Source organism: Bos indicus, chromosome 3, assembly GCF_029378745.1.
Source record: "Bos indicus isolate NIAB-ARS_2022 breed Sahiwal x Tharparkar chromosome 3, NIAB-ARS_B.indTharparkar_mat_pri_1.0, whole genome shotgun sequence".
Taxonomy (NCBI): domain Eukaryota; kingdom Metazoa; phylum Chordata; class Mammalia; order Artiodactyla; family Bovidae; genus Bos; species Bos indicus.
In genome coordinates this window covers 17,087,682-17,094,899 of record NC_091762.1, presented here as the reverse complement: position 1 = coordinate 17,094,899, position 7,218 = coordinate 17,087,682, and the positions used below count along the sequence as shown (strand labels likewise).

The 7,218-nt window shown below is 46.7% G+C and overlaps 1 pseudogene; it reads left to right on the top strand.

The window, feature by feature from the left end:
* Positions 1-478: 478 nt before the first annotated feature.
* LOC109556732 (ephrin type-B receptor 1 pseudogene) lies at positions 479-2,678 on the top strand (annotated as a pseudogene).
* The last annotated feature ends 4,540 nt before the right edge of the window (positions 2,679-7,218 follow it).

The following is a 7,218-nucleotide window of genomic DNA, read 5'->3' as shown; positions in this document are numbered from 1 at the left end:
TTACATGAGAGAGGGAGCGGATGCTAGGGTGACTGCCTTATAATTATCCACTGAGTTCTACCTCCTTTCAGAGTGCTGTCTTATGTGTGTTTGATTTTACGGAAAATCAATTTAAAGGCAACTAGATGGATAAATAAATTTTAATATAAAAAACTTTAACTATAGAACAAACATACATAACTGAACATATCGAATATAAATACACATAATAGAAAAAAAAAACTGTAGATAATACTAAAACTAAATCTATACGACCAAACAACTGAGCTTGTACTAAATACGGGCCTCAGGAGATGAGCAGTGAGCCCTCTCTCAATGTTTGTCCAGATAAGGCTCCTGATGGCCTGTAGGCTCCATCCTCTCAGAGGCCCAGCCTGGAGTCCAGGATTGAGACCAGACCTGCAACACAAACACAGGTGATGGAGTCCTTAGGGAGGTGCAGAGTCAGACAGAAGGGGGTTTTCTGGACAGGGTGTGCATGACGCAAGCACAGCCTCAGGATCTGGACATGACCTTGGGTCCTGATGTCCCCGGGGGTCAGTCCACAAGACACTGGGTCTGTTTGCTGCTCTTTGCTGAGGGAGTTGTCTGTTAGTAGGGAGTGTCTCTCCAGTATTCTTGCCTGGAGAATCCCAGGGACAGAGGAGCCTAGTGGGCTGCCGTCTATGGGGTCGCACAGAGTCAGACATGACTGAAGCGACTTAGCAGCAGCAGCAGGGAGTGTCTAGAAAGGTCCCACAGGAGTAATTCCACCTGGGTATCTGGCCAGCAGCCTTCAACTGACAGGTCCCCTGGACAGTGAGACTCAGACAGAGAAATGGGGGGCTCTGGGATCTTGGACTAAAAGGCCAAGTCCCCCCTCCCCTGGGGCCCTGGGAGGAGCAGGAAGTCAGATGCCACAGGAGTGGGGGAACCTGCCCACCCATCCTACACTCAATACAACTGCTCTTGAGATCTGCATATCAGAAATGGACAGACACCAGTAGTCTCTAATTCCCGTAATAATCCTTTCTAACCCCCAGCCAAACTCTCCTGACGTTTGTGGTTTTAAAGTATTAATTGCTATTTTAATAAAAATATATATTGTATATGTTTAGTGTATTGCAACATTAAAGTTTACAGAAGACTGTTTTTTAAACTGTAATAAAACAAGTTATATGTTATTAATGACAGAATTGGAATAAAAAGTAGAAGAATTGTGGGTTTGGGGGGTGAGTGTATGATGTTCAGGTGGACCTTGAAGTTACCCACAGGAGAACAAGGCGCAGACTGAGAAGACGATGGAGACAGAAGTCTAAGGCTTCATCCCTTCCACTGTTTCCCTCATGCACAGGTCAGTGCCACCGTGAGGAGCATCATGTTGTCATGGCCACAGCTCGAGCAGCCCAATGGCATCATCTTGGAATATGAGATCCGGTACTGTGAGAAGGAACACAGTAAGTTCAACTCCTCCATGGCCAGGAGCCAGACCAACACTGTACGGATCAATGGCCTGCGGCCTGGCATGGTATTCGATGGCAGCTGGGGTGGTGTTCATGTTGGCCATGTCCATTGCCTGCAGCAGGAAATGTGCTTACAGCAAAGAAGCTGTGTACTGCGAAGAGGTCATCAGAGCAGGAGAGTTTGTAGAGGTGCACAAGGGGCGTTGGAAACTTCCAGGCAAGAGGGAAATCTATGTGGCCATCAAGATGCTGAAGGCTGGGTACTCAGATAAGCAGTGACAGGACTTCCTGAGCGAGGCGAGCATCATGGGGCAGTTTGACCATCCCAACATCATTCATCTGAAGGATGTGGTCACCAAGAGCCGGCCAGTCTTGATCATCACAGAGTTCACAGAGATTGGTGCTTTGGATTCTTTCCTCAGGCAAATTACAGACAGTTCATGGTGATCCAGCTGGTAGGGATGCATCGCCGTGGGTATGAAGTACCTGGTGGAGATGAACTACATGCATCCGGACCTGGCTGCAAGGAACATTCTGATCAACAGTCACTTGGTGTGCAAGGTGTCCAACTTTGGCCTTTCCCACTACCTCCAGGATGACGCCTCAGATCCCACCCACACCAGGTCCTTGAGAGGCAACATCCCTGTGAAATGGATGGCTCTGGAGGCCATCGCCTACTGGAAGTTCACATCTGCCAGTCCTCTGGCACTATGGGATTGTCATGTGGGAAGTCATGTCGTTTGGAAAGAGACCCTTCTGGGACAGGTCCAACCAAGATATCATCAATGCCATTGAGCAGGACTACGGGCTGCCCCGCCCATGGACTGCCCGGCTGCTCTACACCAGCTCATGCTGGACTATTGGCAGAAGGACCGTAACAGCCAGCCCTGCTTTGCAGAGATTGTCAATACCCTGGACAAGATGATCCGGAACCTGGCCATCCTCAAGACTGTGGCTACTATCACCACCGTGCCTTCCCAGCCCCTGCTCCACTGCTCCATCCCAGACTTCACGGCCTTCACCACCGTGGATGACTGGCTCAGTGCCATCAGGATGGTCCAGTACAGGGACAGCTTCCTCACTGCCAGCTTCACATCCCTCCAGCTGGTCACCCAGATGACATCAGAAGACCTCCTGAGAAAAAGGGTCACCTCGGCAGGTCATCAGAAGATGGTTCTGAACAGCATTCTATCTATGAGGGTCCAGATGAGTCAGTCACCAATGGCAATGACATGACAACTCTTGTTTTCTGTGGGGAGGAGAGGAGGGAAAAGGACCGGGCTCAAGGGGGAACCAGAAGTTGACCACTGTGGAATATTCTGGAGAGACTGACTTCTCACCTAAGAAATGCATTGTCATAACAAAGAATAAGCTGGACCTATTCCTAATAGGCAACCTTCATTTCTCAGTGACTGATACACAATTAAGATGCCTTGGGAACCAAATATGTAATGATAAAAATACACAAAGGTGATGTTCAGTGGAAGTGAACACAAAACAGTATGCATCGAAGACCCCAAGAGTGAACTCAGCTCACACCCCAGGTGGGCTGGAGTCATCCTTCGGCAAGAAAATAGGGAAGGAGGTTGGGGGGAGAAACAGAAGCAGTTTCTCATTTTCTTCCTCACCAATGACGTTCTTTTCTTTTCTCCTTTCGTCCTCCTCCCCACGAGCCCTCTCCCTCCCCACACATCTATCTCCCTTTGCTCATGACTTGTGTAGGGAAGTTTCTTCAAACAAACCCCAGCTCCTGAGACTCAAGATGTTCTGTCAGTTGCCAAAAGACCTTGCTGACCACTGCATGGGGGATCCAATCAATTCAATTAATGTCTTCATATTGAAGAAGAGATGTACCTTCAGTAGAAAACCTTGTTTTTCTTTTGTTTGCATTTTCTGCAAAAAGGAAAAAGAAACCAAAAATTGGGGGCCGTGGGGAATGCAAGAGCACACCTATGTACGTCTGTGTTATCAAGTAACCACTTGTTCGTAACAGATGCAAACAAGAAAGACCTGGGAAGTCTTTGCCCCTGGAAAATCCACAGGGGCTGGAGCGTGTTGTTGGTGTGGTTTTCTGATTGGCCTCATTGGCCTGTTGGCTCAATGGGGAGAGAGAGTAGGGAGAAAAATAAAATGAAAAGGGGAAAAATCTCCGGAGAGCTTGCAAATAAATTTGGACAGGAAACAGGTGAGTGGTTTGAATTGGATGTACTGTGGGCCATTTGGAATGATACTTACTGATTCTTTATTCTTGGTGACATCTGAAGAGAAGAAGGAAGTTGTTTCTGGAGAATGTTCTTCCACATCCCCCGAATCTACAATTAAAGATGGTGAGGAAGAGAGTTCTTCTTCCCCTAGTCTGGAGACTGGTTTCATTTCAGTTCAGTCGCTCAGTCGTGTGCAACTGTCTGCGACCCCATGAACCACAGCATGCCAGGCCTCCCTGTCCATCACCAACTTGCGGCGTCCAGCCAAACCCATGTCCATTGAGTCGGTGATGCCATCCAACCATCTCATCCTCTGTCGTCCCCTTCCCCTCCTGCTCTCAATCTTTCCCAGCATCAGGGTCTTTTCAAATGAGTCAGCTCTTCGCATCAGGTGGCCAAAGTATCGGAGTTTCAGCTTCAACATCAATCCTTCCAATGAACACTCAGGACTGATCTCCTTTAGGATGGACTGGTTGGATCTCCTTGCAGTCCAAGGAACTCTCAAGAGTCTTCTCCAACACCACAGTTCAAAAGCATCAATTCTTCGGTGCTCAGCTTTCTTTATAGTCCAACTCTCACATCCATACATGACCACTGGAAAAACCATAGCCTTGACTAGATGGACCTTTGTTGGCAAAGTAATGTCTCTGCTTTTTAATATGCTATCTAGGTTGGTCATAACTTTCCTTCCAAGGAGTAAGCGTCTTTTAATTTCATGGCTGCAATCACCATCTGCAGTGATTTTGGAGCCCAGAAAAATAAAGTCTGACACTGTTTCCCCATCTATTTGCCATGGAGACTGGTTTAACTCATATGAAATCCAAGGAATGTTTCAGATGTGTCTGTGTTGTATTCCTTCTTGTACCTCATTGTTCGATTAATTTTTTTTAAATTCTACTGAACATTTAAATATTTTTCATTTCTTCTTTTACCTTAATCTCCTTGCTAATTTTATCTAATTAAAATAAGCAGATACAGCCTCCTGACTCAGGCATACGTATTTATGGGGTGGGATATCGCTCTCTCTCTTTTTATTTTTATTTTTATTTTTTTGCCATAGAAGAGTGAGAAGAATGCTGAACATCAGGTCCTTCTGAATTATCTATCTCAGTTATACTTTTCTGTGTATACATAGAAAAAACTTAGGAGACAATTACTGAGGATTACATCCTAGAGTTACAGATGTCTGTGTATCTGTGCAAGGAAGTAAGGATGGAAGGAGAGAAAAGAATATTCCTTGTGGATTATCTAATACAGATTCACATTTCTTGTCTGTGAGGGTAAAGGACTCATAGACCCCACATGGGGGCTCACTGTTAAGATGGCTCGTTATGTTGACCTCCCAACAAAGAATAAAATCACAGTGACCCTTGAGACTGACCAAAAATTGCCCAAACGACATTCTGTTTTCTCACTGGTTACTACCTTCTCAAAGCTAAAAGACCACCAGATTCCAGACCTCAGGCTACATGACCACAGGACTCAACAATAGGCTAAAAATTAACCATCCGTTCAGAGAACTTTTCATTGGTGGGGTATAAGAAAGACCCCGTCAGAAAGGGAGGACACTGGTTCTCCTCAAGGGCCAGTCACCCTCTTGTTTCCCTCTAATTAATTTCCCTTTTCTTGCCTGACTGCCTGGCTCATTCTCTTTTTCTCTGCACTCTCCTTACAATTCTGTTTTATGAGTGAGGAGTATTCCAGCATCTGGCTGTCTCACTTCATCTTCATTTTTCAGTCTTTGGCCTTGTTGGTTGATTCTCTATCTTGGCTCTAGTAAATAGTGCTGCTCTGGATATAGGGGTGCAAGAAAAAAAAATAAGCAGAAGCATGTCTGGGTTTACAAAGAAAAAACAGAAAGAATTGGAATAAAAATAAAAGGAACGTGGGTAGCTTGAATTCTGTCATGCATCCCAAGTACACACTGCACTGAGTTGCTTTCTGCTGTTTCTTTAGTTGGAGTTGGACACACACACAGAAGAATCTATGGAACCTCCAACTCCAGTTGAGAAATGGTGCCCCGAGGTGACCCAGGACCCCCAGGGCTCCAGAGGCTGAGGGACCCCAGGCTCGGTTCCTTCTCAGGCTAGCTGGGACCGTCAGGACCAAGGAGCACCCACAGGGATGCAGAGCTGCAAGGTGACTGCCTACCTGAATGAGCTCTGGGCACCTGTGTCTCCTCCACTCTATTCCCAGGAGCCTAGGACTAGGGAGGGTGGGTCCACCCCAACTTCTCACTACAGCTGATTTTGAACTAGGGATGCTTCCTGATGCCTTTAGGGGGTTGGGAGGGCAAAGCTGGGTCCTGCAGAAGGAGATGAGGAACCCGCCAGTGAGGATCTTCAAAGAGAACATGCTGGAACAGCAGCTCCTGGACTCATACACACAGTGACCCCACAGTGCCCCCCAGCCTCCCTACTAACATAGAGCTGCCAGAGGACCCAGCCCAACAATCTCAGGGGCATCTGTGGATGGGGACCTGTGCTCTGGGGAGATGTGCTCAGGGCATCCTCAAATCTGTATAGATTATTACCACCCTCTTGTCTCCCACTTTTGTAGTCACATTCAACAGCTGCCCCCAGTGTTTTTGCCAATGTTTCCGAAACACCAGAAAGAGAGTTGGGGACGTGATGGACACACATGCCCTTGTCTGCCTCATCTTTTCATCCCAGGCTGCACGTTCACACTTGCTCTTTCCGATCCTTTTCTTTATCATCACCATTGACATCCTCAAAAACTTTCCTCAAGGACATGAGCAGAGAATGTTTTGACATCTGGAAGGAAAAGATCAGGCAGGCAGGTCCAAGGCCTCCCAGGGCAGGAAAGCATCCATATAGCATAGACCAGGGCAGTGCAAACTTCATGGGGGCCCTTCAGCTGCATGGGTCCAGACCTACTGACTTCAGCCTCAACTCCTGCTCAAGTCACTCATGGTGACAAAGCCAGGTTCAGTGGTGCAGACCTGAGGTCAGGAGCCAAGGCAATGCTAAGAAAGTGGGGGAAGAGGGCTGCAGACAGATTTCATAGATTTTATATAAGCTCCCAGGATCCGAAGTGCCTATAAGAGAACAGGTCCTCCGGAAGGATAATCATAAAAGGATGGAAAGAGGAGATGGGAAAGGTTTATAAGAAAGAGTCTATGAACCAGAAAAACAAAAAATTTTTTTTAAATATGGAAGAGGAAATAAATGACCTGCATGTTCTTGCTCTCGTTCTCTGAATCTTCATTATCTGCCATCCAGTTTTCTGGTGTCTGAGGGTGGTGGCCATGTGAAGTGGCTATGGGAAAGCAAAGAGGAGATTTAGGGTCAGGATGCAACCTGGAGACTGTAGGTTACGGCTGCGAGACATGTGCTGTGCAGAGATTCGTGACCTCTGGAGGAGAGGATTTTGTTCCAGGGTCAGAGACCAGGCTTGATCACTAGGAGCTTTCTGTGTAATGGAGTTTTACTAAACTATAAAAGAGACAGAGAAAGCTTCTGACATAGACATCAGAACGGGGTAGAAAGAATGCCCACTTGCTAGTTTTTAGCAAGGTGTTACATACGTTTTCAATGCAAAGCAATGCATTA